Genomic DNA, 24,389 nt, shown 5'->3' on the forward strand with positions numbered 1-24,389 from the left:
TCACCGACTGACTTTGTCTTGCTTGTTTTCTTCTAGGCCTTTACTGAAATGTATTCGATGCCCAACGGAGAGCAGGAGCAGGACCCGGAGGGGGAGGCAAGCGGAGGTGAAAGCGCGAGTGGCACTCCGACGGAGAGGGCGACGAGGAGAGCGACAACCCGAGTGACGAAGAAGAGGTCGACTCTGCTCCCCGCAGGGAAAGGCGATCCAAACTTACTCACGTCCCGGCGAGCGCCCGTGACAAGGCGACCGTTCAGACCGGGCAGTCGTCAAAGCGTCCTCGGACGTCCTCTTCGTCACCACTTGAAAAAGCTCCAAAGCAGTCCAAGGTTGTAGTGCAGAAGACTTGGAAGGCGCTGCCAAGAATCAAAATTGACGTTCCTGTTGCTTCTGCGTGAGTGTTCTTCTTTTGCTTTCACTCGATGTTCTGTGCTGTTTATTTTTCCCTTGGTTTGACGGAATGAATCTTGAAACTGGCAGTGCCGCTACCTCTGGGACCTCTGCTTATAGGAATGAGGATGAGGAAATGGAAGATGCGGTGACCTCCAATCCGGGTACAATCCTCGTGATTTTGTCTTCGATTTGTTGATTAAACTGTGATATATCCAATCGGGTGATGAAACTTTGGCGACTGATCTTTTTACAGCCCTCAACATCATTAACCTCCCCGACGACGACGAGGACGAGCCACAGAGGCCCTTTGGGAGAAGAAACAGGAAAACGTTCGCTGGCAAGACACTTCAATCAACACCGGTGGCGGAACCGGTAATTCAGGACGCCGGCGATGCCAATCGGACTTCCGTCTCCTTCGCCATACCGGTGTCGAGTGCTCAGCCTTCCTCGTCAGCTGCACAGACTACCGCCGATCCACGTTCACTTTTTGCTACACATCACTTCCCAGAGGACCAAGTGGGTGCTGCAAAAGAGGCTATACGCCAGGCGGGCATTATGATGGAGAAGATGAAGATGGTGCAGGAAGCCAGCCAAGCTGCTTATGATGCCAGCTCCGCTCTCCAGAGCAACATCCAGGTTAGTAGATCTCCGACTGACTCTTCTGGCTTGTTCTGTTAGGATATGGTACCTGAAAACTTTCTTTCCAAGAATCTTTGCATCTGTCTGCGCCATGTATCTGTACACCCACTGGGTGTTTTGATTTGTCACTGAACGGATTCGCACTTTGAGCTGATAATGTTGTTGCCGATTGAATCTTTTGACCAGTGGGGCACGCTGAGTGCACCCACTGGGTGTAGTCCCCGAGACCATAATTGACTGCGGGCAGTCGACTATGGTCTGAGCATCAGAATTTGAATTTCTTCACTCGGTCTGGTCGGGCCATGTCGAGTGCAACTTTGAACCAGTGGGGGCACGCTGAGTGCACCCACTGGGTGTAGATCTTTTGACCAGTGGGGGCACGCTGAGTGCACCCACTGGGTGTAGTCCCGAGACCATAATTGACTGCGGGCAGTCGGCTATGGTCTGAGCATCAGAATTTGAATTTCTTCACTCGGTCTGGTCGGGCCATGTCGAGTGGAACTTTGAATCAGTGGTTTTTTTTGCACTCGTGCTGGATAGGCCTTGTCGAGTGTAAACTGAACCAGTGGGGGCACGCTAAGTGCACCCACTGGGTGTAGTCCCCGAGACTACTGTTGGATGTTTGATTCGGCAGTAGTCTTATAATTTGTTGGCTTTATCCTTTTACCTCTCCGAAATAACCAATCTTTTCACCAGTCGACTGACCTGTTCTTTGGTTGCAGAAATCTTGTGATCTTGGAGCTTGTTTTGCTGACCTGGAGAAGCAGCAGATTCAGCTCAACCTCGATCTGGAGCTGGTCAAGACAGAACTGCAGATAGCCAAGGATGACGCCGCTGGTAAGGAAGACCTGTCAACTGAGTTTTCCCTGAACCGGATTTCATTCTGCTCTTTTTGAATCCAACATTATTTCTTTCAGAGAAACAGAACCAAGCTCTGGCGAAAAAGGATCAAGATCTGGCGGCCGCGCAGAAAAAAGCTGATGAGAAAACCGCGCTCGCAGAACAGAAGTTGGCTTCAGTCGGCAAATTGGAGGAAGAAAACTCCAGGCTGAAAACTGCCCTTGACCAAGCCAATAAGGAAACGACTCGCCTGAAGAAGGACAAGGAAAATCTGAATGAGAAGATGGATGGTATTGCCCGCAGGAGGAACGATCTGGAGAATTATCTGGGAAGCCTTGCTAAGAAGTTGTTCGTCATGCTTGAAGGTGTTTCCTTTGATCCGACTGGTTTGTTCTTGTCGAATCGACATATGATCATTGGCTTACTCTTGAATTGTGTATGCAGAGTTTTGCCGGGACTTCGAGGAAGAGACCGGGCGAATTGAACCAAGCTTGGACCCCATCAACTCTCTAGTGAAGGATGAAGCTGCCATGAACGTGCTCCGACTGGAATCCCGCATCACTGGTGTTGTCGATTATCTCGCCCGAGTGAAAGTCGCGGTGTCGCGGATTGACACAGCTCTTTGGCCCATGGCAACACTTCAGAATGACCTCGAGTCTATGATGGCTCGGCTCAATGAAGCTCCCAGTCGAATTCAAGAATGGAAGAAGTCTTCTGCCCAGTGCGGCGCTGATGTGGCTCTATCTCTGGTTCACGTCCACTATCGAGAAGCTCGGGAAGAGAAGCTGGCGGCGATTAAAGTTGCAAACACCAAGAGGCACGACTTCTAGTCCTTCATGGAGACTTTCATTGCTGCCGCCGCTCGGATTGCTAATGGGATCGACCTGGACGAATTCGTCGAGCCTGCCAGCCCTCCTCCTACGGAGTGAACAAACTTTTATGCACTGCCTTAAATTCGCCTCGGAATGCCGAGTGATTTTGTAACCGTTAAACTCCTTCGGGCTGAATGCCCGAGTACTTTGATCCGTGGTCATGAATTTTAGGATTTATCTGAACTTGATTTATCTCTGAATATGCTTGTATTTGTCTTCGAGTGGAATTTTTCCTTCACAAGGAATAATCTTTGTGCTTGAGATGCAGCTCTGATGTTGATGCTCTAGTCGACCCGCACCTCGTTGTCCTTGCAGATAAGGATGGAGCGCATCTTGTACTTGTGGCACAGCTCCGAAGGAGAAGGTTGTAGTCGACCTGCATCTCGTCATCCTTGCGGATAGGGATGGAGTGCATGTTGTACTTGTGGCGCAGCTCTGAAGGAGAAGGTTGCAGTCGACCTGCACCTCGTCGTCCTTGCGAATGGGGATGGACTTCGAACTTAGGCGAGTACTAGACTGCAGCTAAGCCCCCGAGTGGGAGGGTTGCTCACCACTCGGTAGGATTTTTAAAACTTAGGCGAGGACGGGACTGCAACTAAGCCCCCGAGTGGGAGGGTTGCTCACCACTCGGTAGGATTTTTCAAACTTAGGCGAGCACCGGACTGCAGCTAACCCCCCGAGTGGGAGGGTTGCTCACCACTCGGTAGGATTTTTCAAACTTAGGCGAGCTCTGGACTGTAGCTAAGCCCCCGAGTGGGAGGGTTGCTCACCACTCGGTAGGATTTTTAAAACTTAGGCGAGCACTGGACTGCAGCTAAGCCCCCGAGTGGGACGGTTGCTCACCACTTGGTAGGATTTTTCAAACTTAGGTGAGCACTGGACTGCAGCTAAGCCCCCGAGTGGGAGGGTTGCTCACCACTAGGTAGGATTTTTCAAAACTTAGGCTAGCACTGGACTGCAGCTAAGCCCCCGAGTGGGAGGGTTGCTCACCACTCGGTATGATTTTTCAAACTTAGGCGAGCACTGGACTGCAGCTAAGCCCCCGAGTGGGAGGGTTGCTCACCACTCGGTAGGATTTTTCAAACTTAGGCGAGCATTGGACTACAGCTAAGCCCCCGAATGGGAGGGTTGCTCACCACTCGGTAGGATTTTTCAAACTTAGGCGAAACGGATTCGCGGCTAAGCCCCCAAGTGAGAGGCTTGCTCACCAGTCGGTAGGATTTTTCAAACTTTAGGCGAAACCGATTCGCGGCAAAGCCACCCACTGTGGGATTTCAGACGCAAACAAAAGCAACAACAACCATTTAGGAAGACTGTAAAGCTCTTGTCTTTGATAAACAAACTACAAAGGTATTTCTTATTACATCTCATCTGAATGAGTACTTAAGTATAAAAGGGGCGGAGCAGCTCCGCATTCCAAGCCCGTGGCTCGTCTTTCTGATGCTCGACATTGTAAAGATGGTATGCTCCATTGTGGAGAACTCTGGTGACGATGAAGGGACCTTCCCAAGCAGGGGCGAGCTTGTGTGGTTTCTGCTGATCCACTCGAAGAACCAAGTCTCCCTCTTGAAAGGCTCGGCCCTCACGTTTCTGGCATGGAATCGACGCAAGTCTTTCTGATAAATGGTCGACCGTATTAATGCCATCTCTCTTTCCTCCTCTAGGAGATCGACTGCGTCCTGCCGGGCCTGTTTTGCTTCGTCTTCAGAGAAGAGCTCGACTCGGGGTGCATTGTGAAGCAAGTCACTCGGTAGAACAGCTTCAACTCCATAAACCAAGAAGAATGGAGTTCGGCCAGTCGACCGATTGGGAGTTGTCCTCAATCCCCAAAGACCTGATGGATGTTCGTCGACCCAGGCGCCTGCTGCGTGCTTGAGATCACGCATCAGTCGAGGTTTCAGTCCTTTGAGAATCAAGCCATTTGCTCGTTCTGCTTGTCCATTCGACTGGGGGTGGGCGACTGAAGCATAGTCGACTCGTGTGCCTTGGGAAGCACAGAAGGCTCTGAACTCATCAGAATCGAAGTTCGACTCGTTGTCAGTGATGATGCTGTGCGAAACTCCATATCTGAATGTCAATTCTCTGATGAAGCTGACGGCAGTACTGGCTTCAAGATTCTTGATAGGCTTGGCTTCAATCCATTTGGTAAACTTGTCGACTGCTACAAGCACATGAGTGAAGCCGCTCCTACTAGTCCTCAGGGGTCCAACCATATCCAATCCCCAAACAGCAAAGGGCCAAACGAGTGGAATAGTCTTCAGGGCTGACGCAGGCTTGTGGGACATATTGGAGTAAAACTGGCAGCCTTCACATTTGTCGTCTATATCTTTCGCCATTTCATTTGCTAGCGGCCAATAAAATCCAGCTCGGTATGCTTTGGCCACAATGGTCCGAGAGGACGCATGGTGACCACAGGTGTAACACCCCGCATGTAACTTGCCATATTTTTAACTCCGACTCTTGCCATTTTCGGCTTTGTGTTATGAGATTCCCTCCGTGGCCGGGTTTTGTCTTCCGCTTTGTATTTTGTCATGTCATGCATTTTCATATTATGTCATCATGTGCATTGCATTTGCATACGTGTTCGTCTCTTGCATCCGAGCATTTTCCCCGCTGTCCGTTTTGCAATTCGACGCTCCTATCTCCTCCGGTGCACCCCTCTTGTTTTCTTTCATGTGCGGGTGTCAAACTTTCTCGGAATGGACCGAGGCTTGTCAAGTGGCCTTATTATACCACCCGGAGACCTCCGGTCAAGTTTCGTTCCATTTGGAGGTCGTTTGGTACTCCTACGGTTAACCGGGCATCCGCAATGTCCATTTGAGTGTCCAGCAAAAACCCCTCAAAAACCAGCCCAAAACCCTCCCAACTCTCTTCCATGCTCTAGGTCGTTCGATCACGATCGTGTGGGCGAAAACCGCACCTCGTTTGGAGCCTCCTAGCTCCCTCTACCTATAAATATGTGACCCTCCCGAAAAACGAACTCAGTCCAACCCTAGCTCCGTCCACCTCGCGCCGCCGGACAAAGTCCGCCCGCGCCGCCCGGCGAATCAGCATGCGCCACGTCACACTCTCTCTCTCCTCTACCGTGCGGCCCGCCGGAGCCCATCCCCGGCCCCCGCGGCCCGAGCCCGCGCCGTCCCCTGGGCGTTACAACAGGTCCCCGAGTGGATGTCGTTGAGGATCACTCGACCTTCTTTTGGTGTTATGCATTTCTGGCTGACTCCGGTTACGCTTTCCCTGAACAGTTGTCCTCTTATCATAGTAAAGGCCTGGATCGACGGACGATCTGTCGAGCCTCTTCTTCATCCTTCGGGAGTTCCTTCCTAAGGATATACGCAATGTATGGCACTGTCCAGTCGGGAGTGATGACCAAAACGTCCATGATCAGGTCGACCACGGCTGGGACTTCGACTTCAGTCGGATCTGTGGCACTCTTAGGCTGTGGGGGCTCTTAAGTGAAAGGATCTTCTTGAACTGAAGGTGTATAAATGTGTTCCAAAAACACGTTGCTGGGAATGGCTTCCCTCTTGGAACCTATCTTTGCCAAATCATCGGCTGCTTGATTTTTCAGTCGGGGTATATGATGGAGCTCTAACCCCTCAAACTTCTTTTTGAACTTCCTCACCGCATTGCAGTAACCAGTCATAGCTGGGCTTCGGACATCCCACTCCTTCATCACTTGATTGACTACCAGATCTGAGTCGCCGTAGACCATGAGGCGACGGACGCTGAGTGAGATGGCCATACGTAACCCATATAAGAGTGCTTCATATTCTGCTTCGTTATTGGAGGAATCAAAGTGAATCTGGAGAACATATCTGAGCTTGTCTCCTCGGGGGGATACCAGTACCACCCCAGCACCGGAACCATTCAGCATCTTGGAACCATGAAAGAACATGGTCCAGTGCTCCGAGTGGACTTGAGTCGGCAGTTGCTGTTCGATCCACTCGGCGAGGAAATTTGCTATTGCTTGGGACTTGATAGCTTTCTTTGCCTCAAACTTAATATCCAAGGGAAGGAGTTCAATCGCCCACTTTGCCACTCGACCAGTTGCATCTCTGTTGTTCAGAATCTCTGATAATGGAGCGTCGATGACGACTGTAATGGAGTGGTCAGAGAAATAATGTGCAACCTTCTTCGTGGTCATATAAATCCCATAAACAAGCTTCTGATAATGTGGATATCTTTGCTTTGATGGAGTCAAAACTTCAGAAACATAATATACTGGGCGCTGAACTTTATAGGCTTTTCCTTCTTCTTCCCGCTCGACCGTAAGTACTGTACTGACGAATTGTGCAGTGGCTGCAATGTAAAGCAGTAAAGGCTCTTTGCTGATTGGGGCAGCAAGCACCGGCTGGGTGGAAAGCAGGGCTTTGAGCTCTGCAAATGCTGCATCAGCTTCAGGAGTCCACTCGAACTTATCAGACTTCTTCATCAGTTGGTAAAGAGGCAATGCCTTTTCACCAAGGCGAGAAATGAACCAACTTAAGGCGGCCAAACAACCTGTAAGCTTCTGGACATCGTGCACACGCACAGGGCGTTTCATTCGGAGAATGGCACCAACTTTCTCTGGGTTAGCGTCGATCCCCTGTTTGAAAACGAGGAAGCCAAGTAATTTTCCGCCCAGAACTCTGAATGTGCACTTTGATGGATTAAGCTTGGTATCATACCTTCTGAGGTTGGCAAAAGTTTCAGCAAGGTCAGCCAACAGGTCGGAACCTTTACGTGACTTGACCACAATGTCATCCATGTATGCTTCCACATTCCGACTGATTTGAGTGAGTAAACACTTCCGAATCATCCTCATGAATGTGGCACCAGCATTCTTCAGGCCGAATGGCATGGTGATATAACAAAAGCACCCAAATGGAGTGATGAAAGCTGTTTTTATCTCATCGGGTCCATACAGTCGGATCTGATGATACCCGGAATAAGCGTCCAAAAAGGATGAGCGCTCACACCCTGCAGTCGAGTCGACTATTTGATCGATGCGGGGGAGAGGAAAGTGATCTTTCGGGCAGGCCCGATTGATATGCTTGAAGTCAATGCACATGCGAAGTGAGTCGTCCTTCTTGGGGACCATGACAACATTGGCTAGCCACTAGGAGTGGTAAACCTCTCGGATAAACTCAGCTGCTAGGAGCCGAGTCACTTCTTCACCGATTGCTTTTCTCTTCTGTACGGCGGACCGTCGAAGATGTTCTTTGACTGGTTTCACTTTTGGGTCGACTCGCAAACGGTGCTCAGCCAGCCCCCTGGGAACACCCGGCATGTCAGAAGGTTTCCATGCAAAGATGTTCCAGTTCTCACGGAGGAACTGGGTGAGCGCTTCTTCCTATTTGGAGTCGAGTGTTGTCGAAATGTGAGTCGGAGCAGCATTGGGATCGGTCGGGTAAATATGAATCGGCTTCGTTTCACCAGACGACTGAAATGCTGAATCTATGGCAGGCTTCTTAGCTCGCAACAAATCACTCGGATCTGCCTTTTTTTGATACTCCTGCAATTCCACTACTGCCATTTGCGCATCGGCGATCTTTGAGCCCTTCTGGAAGCACTCTTCTGCCTTCTTCCGATTGCTAGTGATAGTGATCACTCCTTTAGGACCAGGCATCTTCAATTTGAGGTAAGCGTAACATGGTCGAGCCATGAAATGTGCATAAGTCGGCCTGCCCAGAATAGCATGATAAGCACTCTGGAAATTCACAACTTCAAACGTCAACTTTTCTTTGCGGTAATTCTTGGAATCACCGAAAACCACATCCAGGAATAACTCCATGGAAACTCATATTGCTTTCACTGAGTCTGGACATCGGAATGCCCATTCCTTTCAAGGTCTCCGCATACAGTATATTAAGGCCACTGCCACCATCCATCAGAACCTTAGTCAACCGAGTGCCTTCGACGACTGGGTCGACCACCAATGCTTGCCTCCCAGGGGTGGCTATGTGTGTTGGGTGATCAGACTGGTCGAATGTAATGGCAGTCTGAGACCACTTCAAATAACTGGGCGTCGCCGGAGCGACCATGTTCACTTCTCTGTTGATGACTTTCAGTCGACTTTTGCTCTCAATATCAGCAAAAATCATCACAGTTGAATTGACGTGGGGGTAACCATCATCGTCCTCTTCCTTATCCTCAACTTTGTCTGATTCTTTGTCCTTCTCCTTGGGCTGTTTCTCTCGGAATTGCTGGATTAGGAGCCGACATTGTCGAGTGGTATGTTTCGGGTAAATGAGATTACCCTCCTCATCTTTTTTGGTGTGAATGTGGCATGGTAAATCCAAAACATCATTTACATCTTGATCTTTTACTTTCTTGGGGTTCCATGGCCCTTTGGGCTTCCCCTTGAACTTTCCTTGAGTCACTGCTAAGGCTTCTCCGGGAGCAGCTGGCTCGGCTTTGCGCTTCTGCTTCCGACTGGAGTTCCCTCCCCCGGTTTCGTGGGCGACTGTTTTGTGCTTGCCACTCCGGAGCCGATCCTCCTCTTCACCATTAGCATACTTGGTGGCAATTTCCATCATTCGACTCAGAGACATATCTCCGGTCCGATCAAACTTCAGATTCAATTCTCGATACTTGACGCCTTCCTTGAAGGCACAAACTGCTTGGTGATCAGACACATTCTCCATCATGTGGTGCAACGTGATCCATCTCTGGATATAATCTCTCAAAGTTTCATTCGACTTCTGCACAGAAGACTGTAGCTCTGTTAACCCTGCTGGCCGTTTGCATGTACCTTCAAATGTTCTGACAAACAATCGGGCAAGCTCTTCCCAGCTATAAATACTGCCAGGTGCTAACTGATTCAACCACGCTCTGGCCGAGCCCTCTAACATCAGAGGAAGGTGCTTCATGGCCACTTCATCATTGCCACCACCAATCTGCGCAGCCACTCAGTAGTCCTCAAGCCAAGTGTCAAGCCTGGACTCACCAGTGAACTTGTTGACTCCAGTTGCCAACCTGAAGTTGGGAGGAATCACTACTGCTTTGATGGCTCAACTGAAACACTCGGGACCTGAAACATGCACCCTGCTGCCGGTCGGGTAATCACTATCGTGGCCATCTCTGTGTGCTCTGTTCTTGTCAAGTAGACCTTGAGCGAGAATGGATCTCGTGTCAAAGCCCGGCTCCCGGGGGTCGACTGGACTCCTTCGCCCACCACTGTGAGGGCGCCTGTCATCGTGTTGCTGAGGCGCGTATGAACCACTCCTTAGGGGAGGCGTGGGTACTCGACGACGATCATACTGCTCACGATTTCTGTACTGATCCTGTCGATCTCCACGTCCCTCACGCCTTGGAGGTGATCTTGGGCTGTGAGCCGACTGAACTGTGTCTGCCATTACAGATCTACTATGAATCCTATTCTGAGACTGTGACACTGCTGTGTTCTGCTCCCCCGCCGCTCGGAGCAAAGCCCGGATCTCCATCAAACCCCTACCAGCCTCCGACTGGGAAGGCTGAATCGACTCTGCTAATCGGGCAGCAGCTGTGAGATTCTGGATCGGAGTTCTATATACCTGGGTTGGAGGCGGAAAAAGTTGTCGTCGACTGGATTCAGGAACTCGCTGCCGAGCAGGCTCGTCGAGTGCGTGCTGGAGATTCTCCAGTCGAGTGCGCTCGGCCAAGTTGGCCAGGCGCACCTCCTCCAAGGCCGGGCCTCGGGGGTTACTCCAACGATAGGAGTGTGAAGTGCATCCATGTTACGGCGGTGAAGCTCTTCCCTCTTGTAACGCCCACGATGCGGCTATATCTCCCACGTGTCGAGGCACGACTTAGAGGCATAACCGCATAGTGGTTTTGTCGCAAGAAGGGTCATCTTCACACAATCCCATGTAATGAACAAGAATGGGATAAAGAGTTGGCTTACAATCGCCACTTCACACAATACATAAATATCATCATACATCATCCAAAATACAAACATATAGACCGACTACGGCCAAAATCCAGATGAAAATAAGACAACCCCAAATGCTAGATCCCCGATCGTCCCAACTGGGCTCCACTACTGATCATCAGGAAAAGACACATAGTAACGACCACGTTCCTCGTCGAACTCCCACTTGAGATCGACGCCATCGTCTGCACTGGCATCATCGGCACCTGCAACTGGTGTTGGAAGTATCTGTGAGTCACGGGGACTCAGCAATCTCACACCCGCGAGATCAAGTCTATTTAAGGTTATAGGAAAGGGAGGTGCAATGAGGTGGAGCTGCAGCGGCAAAAGCATATATGGTGGCTAACTTGCGCAAATGAGAGCGAGAAGAGAAGCAAAGGAACGGACGTCATCTAGCAATGACCAAGAAGAGGTCCTGAACACCTACTTACGTCAAACATAACACAGACCGTGTTCACTTCCCGGACTCCGCCGAGAAGAGACCATCACGGCTACACACGCACTTGGTGTATTTTAATTGGGTCAAGTGACAAGTTATCTATAACCGGACATTAACAAATTCCCATCTGCCTCATAACCGCGGGCACGGCTTTCGAAAGATAATACCCTGCAGGGGTGTCCCAACTTAGCCCATCATAAGCTCTCACGGTCAACGAAGGATAAACCTTCTCCCGGAAAGACCCGATCAGTCTCGGAATCCCGGATTACAAGACATCTCGACAATGGTAAAACAAGACCAGCAAAGCCTCCCGAATGTGGCGACAAATCCCGATAGGAGCTGCACATATCTCGTTCTCAGGGCACACCGGATTGTCCAAGCTTCCGATAGGCCAGACCAGAGTTGCCCCTGGTGGCCATCCGCGACTGACGGTTTGGACCAATACTCAGAGGAGCACTGGCCCGGGGGTTTAAAATAAAGATGACCCTCGGGCTCTAGAAAACCCGGGGGAAAAAGGTATAGGTCGCAAATGGTAAAACCAAGGTTGGGCCTTGCTGGAGGAGTTTTATTCAAGGCGAACTGTCAAGGGGGTCCCATAAATCACCCGACCGCGTAAGGAACGCAAACTCAAGGAACATAATCCCGGTATAACAGTAACTAGGGCGGCAAGAGTGGAACAAAACACCAGGCATAAGGCCGAGCCTTCCACCCTTTACCAAATATATAGATGCATTAATTAACTACGAGATATTGTGATATCCCAACATGTCCATGTTCCGATATGGAACAACTTCAACTTCACCTGCAGCTAGCAACGCTATAAGAGGGGTTGAGCAAAAGCGGTAACATAGCCAAACAACGGTTTGCTAGGAAAGGATGGTTAGGGGCTGACAAGGTGGAAATAGGAGACATGATATAGCAAGTGATAGGTAGCGAGCATGGCAATAGAGCGAACAATTAGCATAGCAAAGATAGAAGTGATTTCGAGGGGTGGTCATCTTGCCTGCAAGATTCTCAGAGTTGTCGAAAGCTTGATCCTCGTAAGCGTACTCGACAGGTTCCTCGTTCACGAACTCGTCTCCCGGCTCTACCCAAGACAAGAACACAAACAAACGGAACCACAATCAACAACGAGAAATGCACAAGCAACATGATGCAAAACATGTATGATACGCAAGATATGATATGCGTTGCATATGCGTGCTCCGGGAGGAAAATGATGAACATGGCAGTAACTTGGCAAACCAAGCATGCCACTGGAAAGATGAGATGATTTCGGTCGAAATCGATATAAAGATCACCGGAATCGGATACACGGTTTGCAAATGGCAAGCAAAACAAGAATGACACTAATCTGCGATAAACAGCAAGATGGCATTTAAAATACAACAATGCTAAAGCACCCCAACATAGCAACAAAGCACATGGCAGTAAACTACAGGAGATGCTCGACAAAAGATGAACACTGAGCTACGGCTAGTTCACAACATATCAAGCTCAAACAAGCATGGCAAAAGTGCAAAAGATTACAGGTTCACAGACTTAGTGGAAAACTGGACATGGCAGAAATCAGCATCAGTTAGCAATGTTCAGAGCACGAAATCAACATGCTACAGGAACTTAACATAGCAAAACAAGGCATGGTAGTGTTTTACTGAATGCACATGACAAAAGTCCCTTACTGACCATAAGCCAAAAAGGACAAGAAGAGATGATGGCAAGCATGTAAACATAGCAAGTTCCGTTATCAGGTTTCAGACTTGGCAGAAAACAGAGCATGGCAGAAATATTAATATGTAGTCCTCTTTCTGAGCTTGATGCACTCACTACAGAGCAATGCATGACAAACCAAGCATACCTACAGCAAGATGGCATGTTTATGAAGCTATCCATGGCAAGAACAATTGCATAGCATGTATGGATCAACTACAATAAGCTTGGCAAAAATGCATGTCATGTTAAGAATCTGCCAGAAATATTTTATAGCAAAAGTAGAGCAAGAATGAGTCATGCTATGGTACTCTAAAATTGCAAACAATTGCAGGAATGGATCAATTACAACTATAGCTACAAAACATCCTTACTGAACATCTCCAAAATATGCATGGATCTCTCTCTAGCATCAAGTTTACATGGCAACAAAATTACAGCAGACAGACTTAGAGAAATCACTAAGTCCCTGAAATCAGAAATATTACGGGGCCTACTTTGCATGCTTGTGCTAGTCACCACAAAGACCACAAAAAATACATGGACTAAACCACTGGAAAGATGGCATGGCATACTTCAAAACACATGTAGAGCTCATGCTCAAAAGATGCACAGAATAAATGATACAAAAATGACAAATCTCCAAGTTCTGATAAGAACCAGAGAATAACAGCAACTAGCCCTCTTCCAACGAAGATTTGGGCATCAAGATGACCTCTAATGAAAATTATGCAATTGAACAAAATGAAGAGCATCACGAGACAAACAATTTGACATATTACACACGCGAATCGGAGCTATATGCACAAAGTTATCGCATTGGGAACAAGAGCATATGCTGAGAAAATTCTGGGACTTGGGGAAAAAAACGAAGCGAGGGAAAAGTCAACGGGCAGTACCACTCGATCGGATCTGGGCCGGCTCCCGAGCTCGAGCTCGAGCCCGACGGCGGCGAGGCAGGGACCGGCGGTGGCGGTCGCTGGCGGTGGAGGAGGGGCCCGGAGGGCGGCGGCGCCGGTGGCCGGAGGGGAGGGCGGCGGCGGGCGGCGGCGGACCCGCGTCGGGCGGCGGCGGGCGGCTGGGCCGGCCGGCGGGCGGCCGCGGCGGCGCGCTGCGGCGGCGGAGGCGGCGGCGGCCGACGGGAGGCGCGGGCGCGGAGGCGCGGAGGAGCGGGCCGAGGGGGGGCCGGCCACGGGCCAGGCGGGCCGGCGCGGTCCGGGCGGCGGCGGAGTGACGTGGCGCGCTCCGGTTGGCCGGGCGCGCGGCGGACGTTGTCCGGCCGGAGCGGACGCGTCCGGCGCGGCGCGGAGGGGGAGGGTTAGGGTTTCGTCTGAGATTTCGTCTGAGGGAGCTAGTAGACTCCAAATGAGGTGCGGTTTTCGCCCACACGATCGTGATCGAACGACCTAGAGCATGGAAGAGAGTTTGGGGGTTTTGGGCTGGTTTTGGAGGGGTTTTTTGCTGGATACTCAAATGGACTTTGCGGAGGCCCGGTTAACCGTTGGAGTACCAAACGACCTCCGAATGGAACGAAACTTGACCGGTAGTCTCCGGGTGGTATAATAAAGCCACTTGACAAGCCTCGGTCCATTCCGAGAAAGTTTGACACACGCACACGAAAGAAAACTAGAGGGGTGCACCGGAGGAGATAGGAGCGCCGGATTGGAAAACGGACAACGGGGAAAATGCTCGGATGCATGAGACGAACACGTATGCGAATGCAATGCACATGATGACATGATATGAAAATGCATGACATGACAAAATACAAAACGAAAGACAAAACCCAACAACGGAGGGAAAAACATATCACATAGCCGGAAATGGCAAGAGTCGGAGTTACAAATATGGCAAGTTACATGCGGGGTGTTACACCTCTGCTGCGAAGAGAGGGGCTCGGGGTGGTACTCCTCGTGGACACGCGACGGATTGCCTCCGCCATCACCACCGTCGTCGCGGGGGAAGCCAGGAGGACTGCGCGGTCCGTTGACCATCAGGACTTCCGCCGCGGGGTCACTGTTGTCGCACTCGGATGCGGTCTCAACGGAGCCAGTCGACGGGTCGAACAGGCCGTAGAGAGTTTCGTCGGGCTCGATTGCCGCGACTTGGGGGTGGCCGACTGGCGAGCCACCGCGTGCCTCACCCACCGCTGGAGCCTCGACCGACCGGAACGCTTGTGCCGGCGGGCAGCAGAGAGTGAAGACGCCACCAGAGCCGACCGATCCTGGGTCGACGGCTGCCGCAGGAGGACGCCGCGGACGCACGCGCTTAAGTGCGTTGCCCCGTGGACGGGGAGCGCCTCGACATCGAGTGGAGCTTCTTGGAGCCAAGCGGAGTCGTCGGCGACGAACACGAGTGCACCGAGACGGATCTCGCGGCCCTCGGCCAATCCTCCGCCTGAAACCATGCTGATGGGGATCGGAAAAATTGCAACTTCTCCAACAAGTCGCTAAGACATCTGCCCCACGGTGGGCGCCAACTGTCGTGGTTCTATGTCTGATAGTAGAATGGGGGTAGGTACGTAGAGGCAAGATCCTAGCTATGGAGAAGCTGTACGCACGAGTTTTACGAGTTCAGGCCCTTCTCGGAGGAACTAATAGCCCTACGTCTCGGAGCCCGGAGGCGGTCGACTGGATTATATGCGTGTGTGTTACAGGGGGTGCGAACCCTTGTGCATGTGGAGGGGGTGGCTTATATAGAGTGCGCCAGGACTCCGGCCAGCCCATGTTACAAGGGATTTAAGGTACATCAATAGGGGGGCCTTACTGGTAACGTCCGTAATGAAGTGTTATAAATGGCTATTAAGTCTAGGAGTTAATGCTCGACCGTTGCTGTGTAGAGTGACTTTAGGTCTTCTGTCCGTCGAGTGTTTCTTGTTACGGTCGAGTGATCTTGATTCCTCCGAGTGGAAATGTTTCTGGTCGAGTGGGTGATGGTACCCCTCGAATGCTTCTAGCTTTAGAGTGATGTCCTTGGGGAGGGTATTTAGGTCAGGCCTGCGACCCTACCCTAGGTACATGTCCTGATCATGGCCCGCAGGAGGAGAGCCCTACCTGTCGGCCGAGATCACGGCATGCGGCGGGCCCCAGCAGCCAGCGGAGAAGCCAGCGCCCAGGGACACTGACGGCCGGGTCCTACACCCGACCAGATTACCATTGTACCCCTGGGGGGTAGGCCTATATAAACCCCCAGGCCACCCCATGCAAAGGGTTCAGAACCTTAGAGCTCACACACACCCGCATAGAGAGAGTGGAGGAGATCTAGCCTTGTTCTACTTCCTCCTCTAGCCAAAACAGCTCAAGGAGCAACCTTGTAGCCACTCTATTGACATAGTGATCATGCGGAGACCCCACAGAGATGGACTAGGGGTGTTATCTCCACGGAAAGCCTCGAGCCTGGGTAAGATTCGCAGGCATATGTTGTCTCGCTCACTCCCGCTTCTAGAGCCAAGCGAGGTACTCTTGTCCCCATAGATGATAAGCCACCCCCTGGCATATGTCGCATGATATCCCCCACATGGGGCATGTATTGGTATAAGATTCTCACAAACCATAGATTCTTACAAGAAGTCTCGTGGTTCCGGTTGGGAACGTGTCACATTTGTGGATGAGAAAACATTTGTTGCCTCTGCTGACCTTGAATATTTTTCTAGAGGCAACATAGACTAATAGGAGTATCATGTTATAATTATGAATTACTCATGATTTGTTTGGGCATTTTTTACATCAACTTAGTTTTCTAAGCATTTAATGTGCATAATTCAAATTTGAACTACATGCACATGCTCCAGTGCACCAAAATGGGTTGACAAATCAGTTGTGTCCTTGGGTGCATGTTTAGGTGCCATGCAAGAAATGGGAATGAATTTCAATTACCTCGGCATCGTGGCTCGGCCGCAAACATTGAGAAACTTTGTTTCCAAATTCCTGTACATCCAAAAGTTATCTAAAATTCATGAAACTTGGCATGGTATCATGAGATGGCACCAACATGTTGTGGTAAAAAATTTCTCCCATTTGAGGCAGGTTTTGGTATAAGCTTCTCACAAACTCGAGCTTCTCACAAGAAGCCTCGTGGTTCCGGTAGAGAACATGTCACATTTGAGGACGAAACAACATTCGTTGCCTCATCTTGCCTTGAATATATTTCTAGAGGCAACATAGACAAATAGGAGTGTCATGTTATAATTTCAAATTACTCACGGTTTGTTTGGGCATTTCGATGCATCAACTATGTTTTCTAGGCATTTAATGTGCATATTTCAAATTTGAACTACATGCACATGCACCAGCGCACCAAAATGGGTAAAAAAAATCATATGTGTCCTTGGGTGCATGTTTACATTCCATTGAAGAATTAGGAATGAATTTCAAACACATCGACATCGTGGCTCGGCCGCAAACATTGAGAAACGTGGTTTTTGAAATTCTTGTAAATCAAAAACTCGTCAGAAATTCATTAAACTTGGCATGGTATCATGAAATGGCACCAACATGGTGTGGTAAATTTTTTGTCCAATTTGGGGCATGTTTTGGTATAAGCTTCTCACAAACAAGAGTTTCTCACACAAAGCCTCGTGGTTCCGGTAAAGAACGTCACATTTGTTGACGATACAACATGCGTTACCTCTTCTCGCCTTGAATATATTTCTAGAGGCAACATAGGTCATGTTATAATTTAGAATTACTCAAGGTTTGTTTGGGCAGTTTTATAGATTAGCTGAGTTTTCTAGGCATTTAATGTGCATAATTCGAATATGGGGTACATGCACATGCTCTAGTGCACAAAAATGTGTTGAAAATCATGTGTCCTTGGGTCCATGTTTAGGTGCCATTCGAGAACTGGGAATGAATTTCAAACACCTCGGCATCGTGGCTCAGCCGCAAACATTGAGAAACTTGGTTTTTAAATTCCTGTATATCCAAAACTCATCTAAAATTACTAAAATTGGCATGGTGTCATGCAATGGCACCAACATGTTGTGGTAATTATTCGTCCCATTTGGGGCAGGTTTTGGAATAAGCTTCTCACAAGAAGCCTCGTGGTTCCGATAGAGAACATGTCACCTTGTGGAAGAAACAACACTCGTTGCCTCTTCTCGCCTTGAATATTTTTCTAGAGGAAACATAGTCCAATAGGAGTGTCATCTTATAATTTGGAATTCCTAATGGTTTGTATAAGCATTTTTATATATTAACTGAGTTTTCTAGGCATTTAATCTGCATAATTCACATTTCAACTACGTGCACTTGCTCCAGTGCCCCAAAATGGGTTAAAAACATGTGTGTCCTTGGGTGCATTTTTAGGTAACATGCAAGAAATGGGAATGAATTTCAATTACCTTGGCATCATGGCTCGGCTGCAAACATTGAGAAACTTTGTTTCCAAATTCCTGTACATCCAAAACTTATATAAAATTCATGAAACTTGGCATGGTATCATGAGATGGCACCAACATGTTGTGGTAAATTTTTTCTCCATTTGAGGCAGGTTTTGGTATAAGCTTCTCACAAACTCGAGCTTCTCACAAGAAGCCTCGTGGTTCCGGTAGAGAACATGTCACATTTGTGGAGGAAACAACATTCTTTGCCTCTTCTTGCCTTGAATATATTTCTAGAGGCGACATAGACAAATAGGAGTGTCATGTTATAATTTCGAATTACTCACGGTTTGTTTGGGAATTTCTATGCATCAGCTGAGTTTTCTAGGCATTTAATGTGCATATTTCAAATTTGAACTACATGCATATGCACCAGTGCACAAAAATGGGTTGAAAAATCATATGTGTCCTTGGGTGCATGTTTACATTCCATTGAAGAATTAGGATTGAATTTCAAACACATCAGCATCGTGGCTCGGCCGCAAACTTTGAGAAACTTGGTTTTTTAAATTCTTGCAAATCAAAAACTCGTCAGAAATTCATGAAACTTCGCATGGTATCATGAAATGGCACCAACATGGTGTGGTGAATTTTTTATCCAACTTGGGGCATGTTTTGGTATAAGCTTCTCACAAACCAGAGTTTCTCATGGGAAGCCTTGTGGTTCCGGTAAAGAACGTCACATTTGTTGACTAAACAACATTCGTTTCCTCTTCTCACCATGAATATATTTCTAGAGGCAACATAGGTCATGTTATAATTTGGAATTACTCAAGGTTTGTTTGGGCAGTTTTATAGATTAGCTGATTTTCTATGCATTTAATGTGCATAATTCAAATATGGGCTACATGCACATGCTCTAGTGCACAAAAATGTGTTGAAAATCATGTGTCCTTGGGTGCATGTTTAGGTGCCATTCCAGAAATGGCAATTAATTTCAAACACCTCAGCATCGTGGCTCAGCCGCAAACATTGAGAAACTTGGTTTTTAAATTCCTGTATATCCAAAACTTATCTAAAATTACTAAAACTTGGCATGGTGTCATGCAATGGCACGAGCATGTTGTGGTAATTATTCGTCCCATTTGGGGCAGGTTTTGGAATAAGCTTCTCACAAGAAGCCTCGTGGTTCCACTAGAGAACATGTCATGTTTGTGGAAGAAACAACACTCATTGCCTCTTCTCGCCTTGAATATTTTTCTAGGGGAAACATAGTCCAATAGGAGTGTCATCTTATAATTTGGAATTCCTCACGGTTTGTTTGAGCATTTTTATATATTAACTATGTTTTCTAGGCATTTAATCTGCATAATTCACATTTCAACTACATGCACATGCTCCAGTGCCCCAAAATGGGTTAAAAACATGTGTGTCCTTGGGTGCATGTTTAGGTTCCATGCAAGAAATGGGAATGAATTTCAATTACCTCGGCATCGTGGCTTGGCAGCAAACATTGAGAACTTTGTTTCCAAATTCCTGTACATCCAAAAGTTATCTAAAATTCATGAAACTTGGCATGGTATCATGAGATGGCACCAACATGTTGTGGTAAATTTTTTCTCCCATTTGAGGCAGGTTTTGGTATAAGCTTCTCACAAACTCGAGCTTCTCACAAGAAGCCTCATGGTTCTGGTAGAGAACATGTCACATTTGTGGGCGAAACAACATTCGTTGCCTCTTCTTGCCTTGAATATATTTCTAGAGGCAACATAGACAAATAGGAGTGTCATGTTATAATTTCGAATTACTCACGGTTTTTTTGGGAATTACTATGCATCAACTGTGTTTTCTAGGCATTTAATGTGCATATTTCAAATTTGAACTACATGCACATGCACTAGTGCACCAAAATGGGTTAAAAAATCATATGTGTCCTTGGGTGCATGTTTACATTCCATTGAAGAAATAGGATTGAATTTCAAACACATCGGCATCCTGGCTCGGCCGCAAACATTGAGAAACTTGGTTTTTTAAATTCTTGTAAATCAAAAACTCGTTAGAAATTAATGAAACTTGGCATGATATCATGAAATGGCACCAACATGGTGTGGTAAATTATTGTCCAATTTGGGGCATGTTTTGGTATAAGCTTCTCACAAACCAGAGTTTCTCACAGGAAGCCTCGTGGTTCCGGTAAAGAACGTCACATTTGTTGACGAAACAACATTCGTTACCTCTTCTCGCCTTGAATATATTTCTAGAGGCAACATAGGTCATGTTATAATTTGGAATTACTCAAGGTTTGTTTGGGCAGTTTTATAGATTAGCTGAGTTTTCTAGGCATTTAATGTGCATAATTCGAATATGGGGTACATGCACATGCTCTAGTGCACAAAAATGTGTTGAAAATCATGTGTCCTTGGGTCCATGTTTAGGTGCCATTCCAGAACTGGGAATGAATTTCAAACACCTCGGCATCGTGGCTCAGCCGCAAACATTGAGAAACTTGGTTTTTAAATTCCTGTATATCCAAAACTCATCTAAAATTACTGAAATTGGCATGGTGTCATGCAATGGCACCAACATGTTGTGGTAATTATTCGTCCCATTTGGGGCAGGTTTTGGAATAAGCTTCTCACAAGAAGCCTCATGGTTCCGATCGAGAACATGTCACCTTGTGGAAGAAACAACACTCGTTGCCTCTTCTCGCCTTGAATATTTTTCTAGAGGAAACATAGTCCAATAGGAGTGTCATCTTATAATTTGGAATTCCTAACGGTTTGTATAAGCATTTTTATATATTAACTGAGTTTTCTAGGCATTTAATCTGCATAATTCACATTTCAACTACATGCACTTGCTCCAGTGCCCCAAAATAGGTTAAAAACATGTGTGTCCTTGCGTGCATTTTTAGGTGACATGCAAGAAATGGGAATGAATTTCAATTACCTCGGCATCATGGTTCGGCCGCAAACATTGAGAAACTTTGTTTCCAAATTCCTGTACATCCAAAACTTATATAAAATTCATGAAACTTGGCATGGTATCATGAGATGGCACCAACATGTTGTGGTAAATTTTTTTCTCCATTTGAGGCAGGTTTTGGTATAAGCTTCTCACAAACTCGAGCTTCTCACAAGAAGCCTCGTGGTTCCGGTAGAGAACATGTCACATTTGTGGACGAAACAACATTCTTTGCCTCTTCTTGCCTTGAATATATTTCTAGAAGCGACATAGACAAATAGGAGTGTCATGTTATAATTTCGAATTACTCACGGTTTGTTTGGGAATTTCTATGCATCAGCTGAGTTTTCTAGGCATTTAATGTGCATATTTCAAATTTGAACTACATGCACATGCACCAGTGCACCAAAATGGGTTGAAAAATCATATGTGTCCTTGGGTGCATGTTTACATTCCATTGAAGAATTAGGATTGAATTTCAAACACATCGGCATCGTGGCTCGGCCGCAAACTTTGAGAAACTTGGTTTTTTAAATTCTTGCAAATCAAAAACTCATCAGAAATTCATGAAACTTCGCATGGTATCATGAAATGGCACCAACATGGTGTGGTGAATTTTTTATCCAATTTGGGGCATGTTTTGGTATAAGCTTCTCACAAACCAGAGTTTCTCACGGGAAGCCTCGTGGTTCCGGTAAAGAACGTCACATTTGTTGACTAAACAACATTCGTTTCCTCTTCTCACCATGAATATATTTCTAGAGGCAACATAGGTCATGTTATAATTTGGAATTACTCAAGGTTTGTTTGGGCAGTTTTATAGATTAGCTGATTTTCTATGCATTTAATGTGCATAATTCAAATATGGGCTACATGCACATGCTCTAGTGCACAAAAATGTGTTGAAAATCATGTGTCCTTGGGTGCATGTTTAGGTGCCATTCCAGAAATGGCAATTAATTTCAAACACCTCAGCATCGTGGCTCAGCCGCAAACATTGAGAAACTTGGTTTTTAAATTCCTATATATCCAAAACTTATCTAAAATTACTAAAACTTGGCATGGTGTCATGCAATGGCACGAGCATGTTGTGGTAATTATTCGTCCCATTTGGGGCAGGTTTTGGAATAAGCTTCTCACAAGAAGCCTCGTGGTTCCACTAGAGAACATGTCATGTTTGTGGAAGAAACAACACTCATTGCCTCTTCTCGCCTTGAATATTTTTCTAGGGGAAACATAGTCCAATAGGAGTGTCATCTTATAATTTGGAATTCCTCACGGTTTGTTTGAGCATTTTTATATATTAACTATGTTTTCTAGGCATTTAATCTGCATAATTCACATTTCAACTACATGCACATGCTCCAGTGCCCCAAAATGGGTTAAAAACATGTGTGTCCTTGGGTGCATGTTTAGGTTCCATGCAAGAAATGGGAATGAATTTCAATTACCTCGGCATCGTGGCTTGGCAGCAAACATTGAGAACTTTGTTTCCAAATTCCTGTACATCCAAAAGTTATCTAAAATTCATGAAACTTGGCATGGTATCATGAGATGGCACCAACATGTTGTGGTAAATTTTTTCTCCTATTTGAGGCAGGTTTTGGTATAAGCTTCTCACAAACTCGAGCTTCTCACAAGAAGCCTCATGGTTCTGGTAGAGAACATGTCACATTTGTGGGCGAAACAACATTCGTTGCCTCTTCTTGCCTTGAATATATTTCTAGAGGCAACATAGACAAATAGGAGTGTCATGTTATAATTTCGAATTACTCATGGTTTTTTTGGGAATTACTATGCATCAACTGTGTTTTCTAGGCATTTAATGTGCATATTTCAGATTTGAACTACATGCACATGCACTAGTGCAGCAAAATGGGTTAAAAATCATATGTGTCCTTGGGTGCATGTTTACATTCCATTGAAGAAATAGGATTGAATTTCAAACACATCGGCATCCTGGCTCGGCCGCAAACATTGAGAAACTTGGTTTTTTAAATTCTTGTAAATCAAAACTCGTCAGAAATTAATGAAACTTGGCATGGTATCATGATGGCACCAACATGGTGTCGTAAATTTTTGTCCAATTTGGGGCATGTTTTGGTATAAGCTTCTCACAAACCAGAGTTTCTCACAGGAAGCTTCGTGGTTCCGGTAAAGAACGTCACATTTGTTGACTAAACAACATTCGTTACCTCTTCTCGCCTTGAATATATTTCTGGAGGCAACATAGGTCATGTTATAATTTGGAATTACTCAAGGTTTGTTTGGGCAGTTTTATAGATTAGCTGAGTTTTCTAGGCATTTAATGTGCATAATTCAAATATGGGCTACATGCACATGCTCTAGTGCACAAAAATGTGTAGAAAATCATGTGTCCTTGTGTGCATGTTTAGGTGCCATTCCAGAAATGGGAATAAATTTCAAACACCTCGGCATCGTGGCTCAGCCGCAAACATTGAGAAACTTGGTTTTTAAATTCATGTATATCCAAAACTCATCTAAAATTACTGAAATTTGGCGTGGTGTCATGCAATGCCACCAACATGTTGTGGTAATTATTCGTCCCATTTGGGGCAGGTTTTGGAATAAGCTTCTCACAAGAAGCCTCGTGGTTCCGCTAGAGAACATGTCAAGTTTGTAGCAGAAACAACACTCGTTGCCTCTTCTCGCCTTGAATATTTTTCTAGAGGAAACATAGTCCAATAGGAGTGTCATCTTATAATTTGGAATTCCTCACGGTTTGGATAAGCATTTTTATATATTAACTGAGTTTTCTAGGCATTTAATCTATATAATTCACATTTCAACTGCATGCACATGCTCAAGTGCCCCAAAAAAGGTTTAAAACATGTGTGCTATTGGGTGCATGTTTAGGTGCCTTGCAAGAAATGAGAATGAATTTCAATTACCTCAGCATCGTGGCTCGGCCGCAAACATTGAGAAACTTTGTTTCCAAATTCCTGTACATCCAAAACTTATCTAAAATTCATGAAACTTGGCATGGTATCATGAGATGGCACGAACATGTTGTGGTAAACTTTTTTCTCCCATTCGTTGCCTCTTCTTGCCTTGAATATATTTCTAGAGGCAACATGGACAAATAGGAGTGTCATGTTGTAATTTCGAAATACTCACAGTTTGTTTGGGCATTTCTATGCATCAACTGAGTTTTCTAGGCATTTAATGTGCATATTTCAAATTTGAACTACATGAATATGCACCAGTGCACCAAAATGGGTTGAAAAATCATATGTGTCCTTGGGTGCATGTTTACGTTCCATTGAAGAATTAGGAATGAATTTCAAACACATC

The sequence above is a fragment of the Aegilops tauschii genome, chromosome 7 (assembly GCF_002575655.3).
Source record: "Aegilops tauschii subsp. strangulata cultivar AL8/78 chromosome 7, Aet v6.0, whole genome shotgun sequence".
Classification (NCBI taxonomy): domain Eukaryota; kingdom Viridiplantae; phylum Streptophyta; class Magnoliopsida; order Poales; family Poaceae; genus Aegilops; species Aegilops tauschii.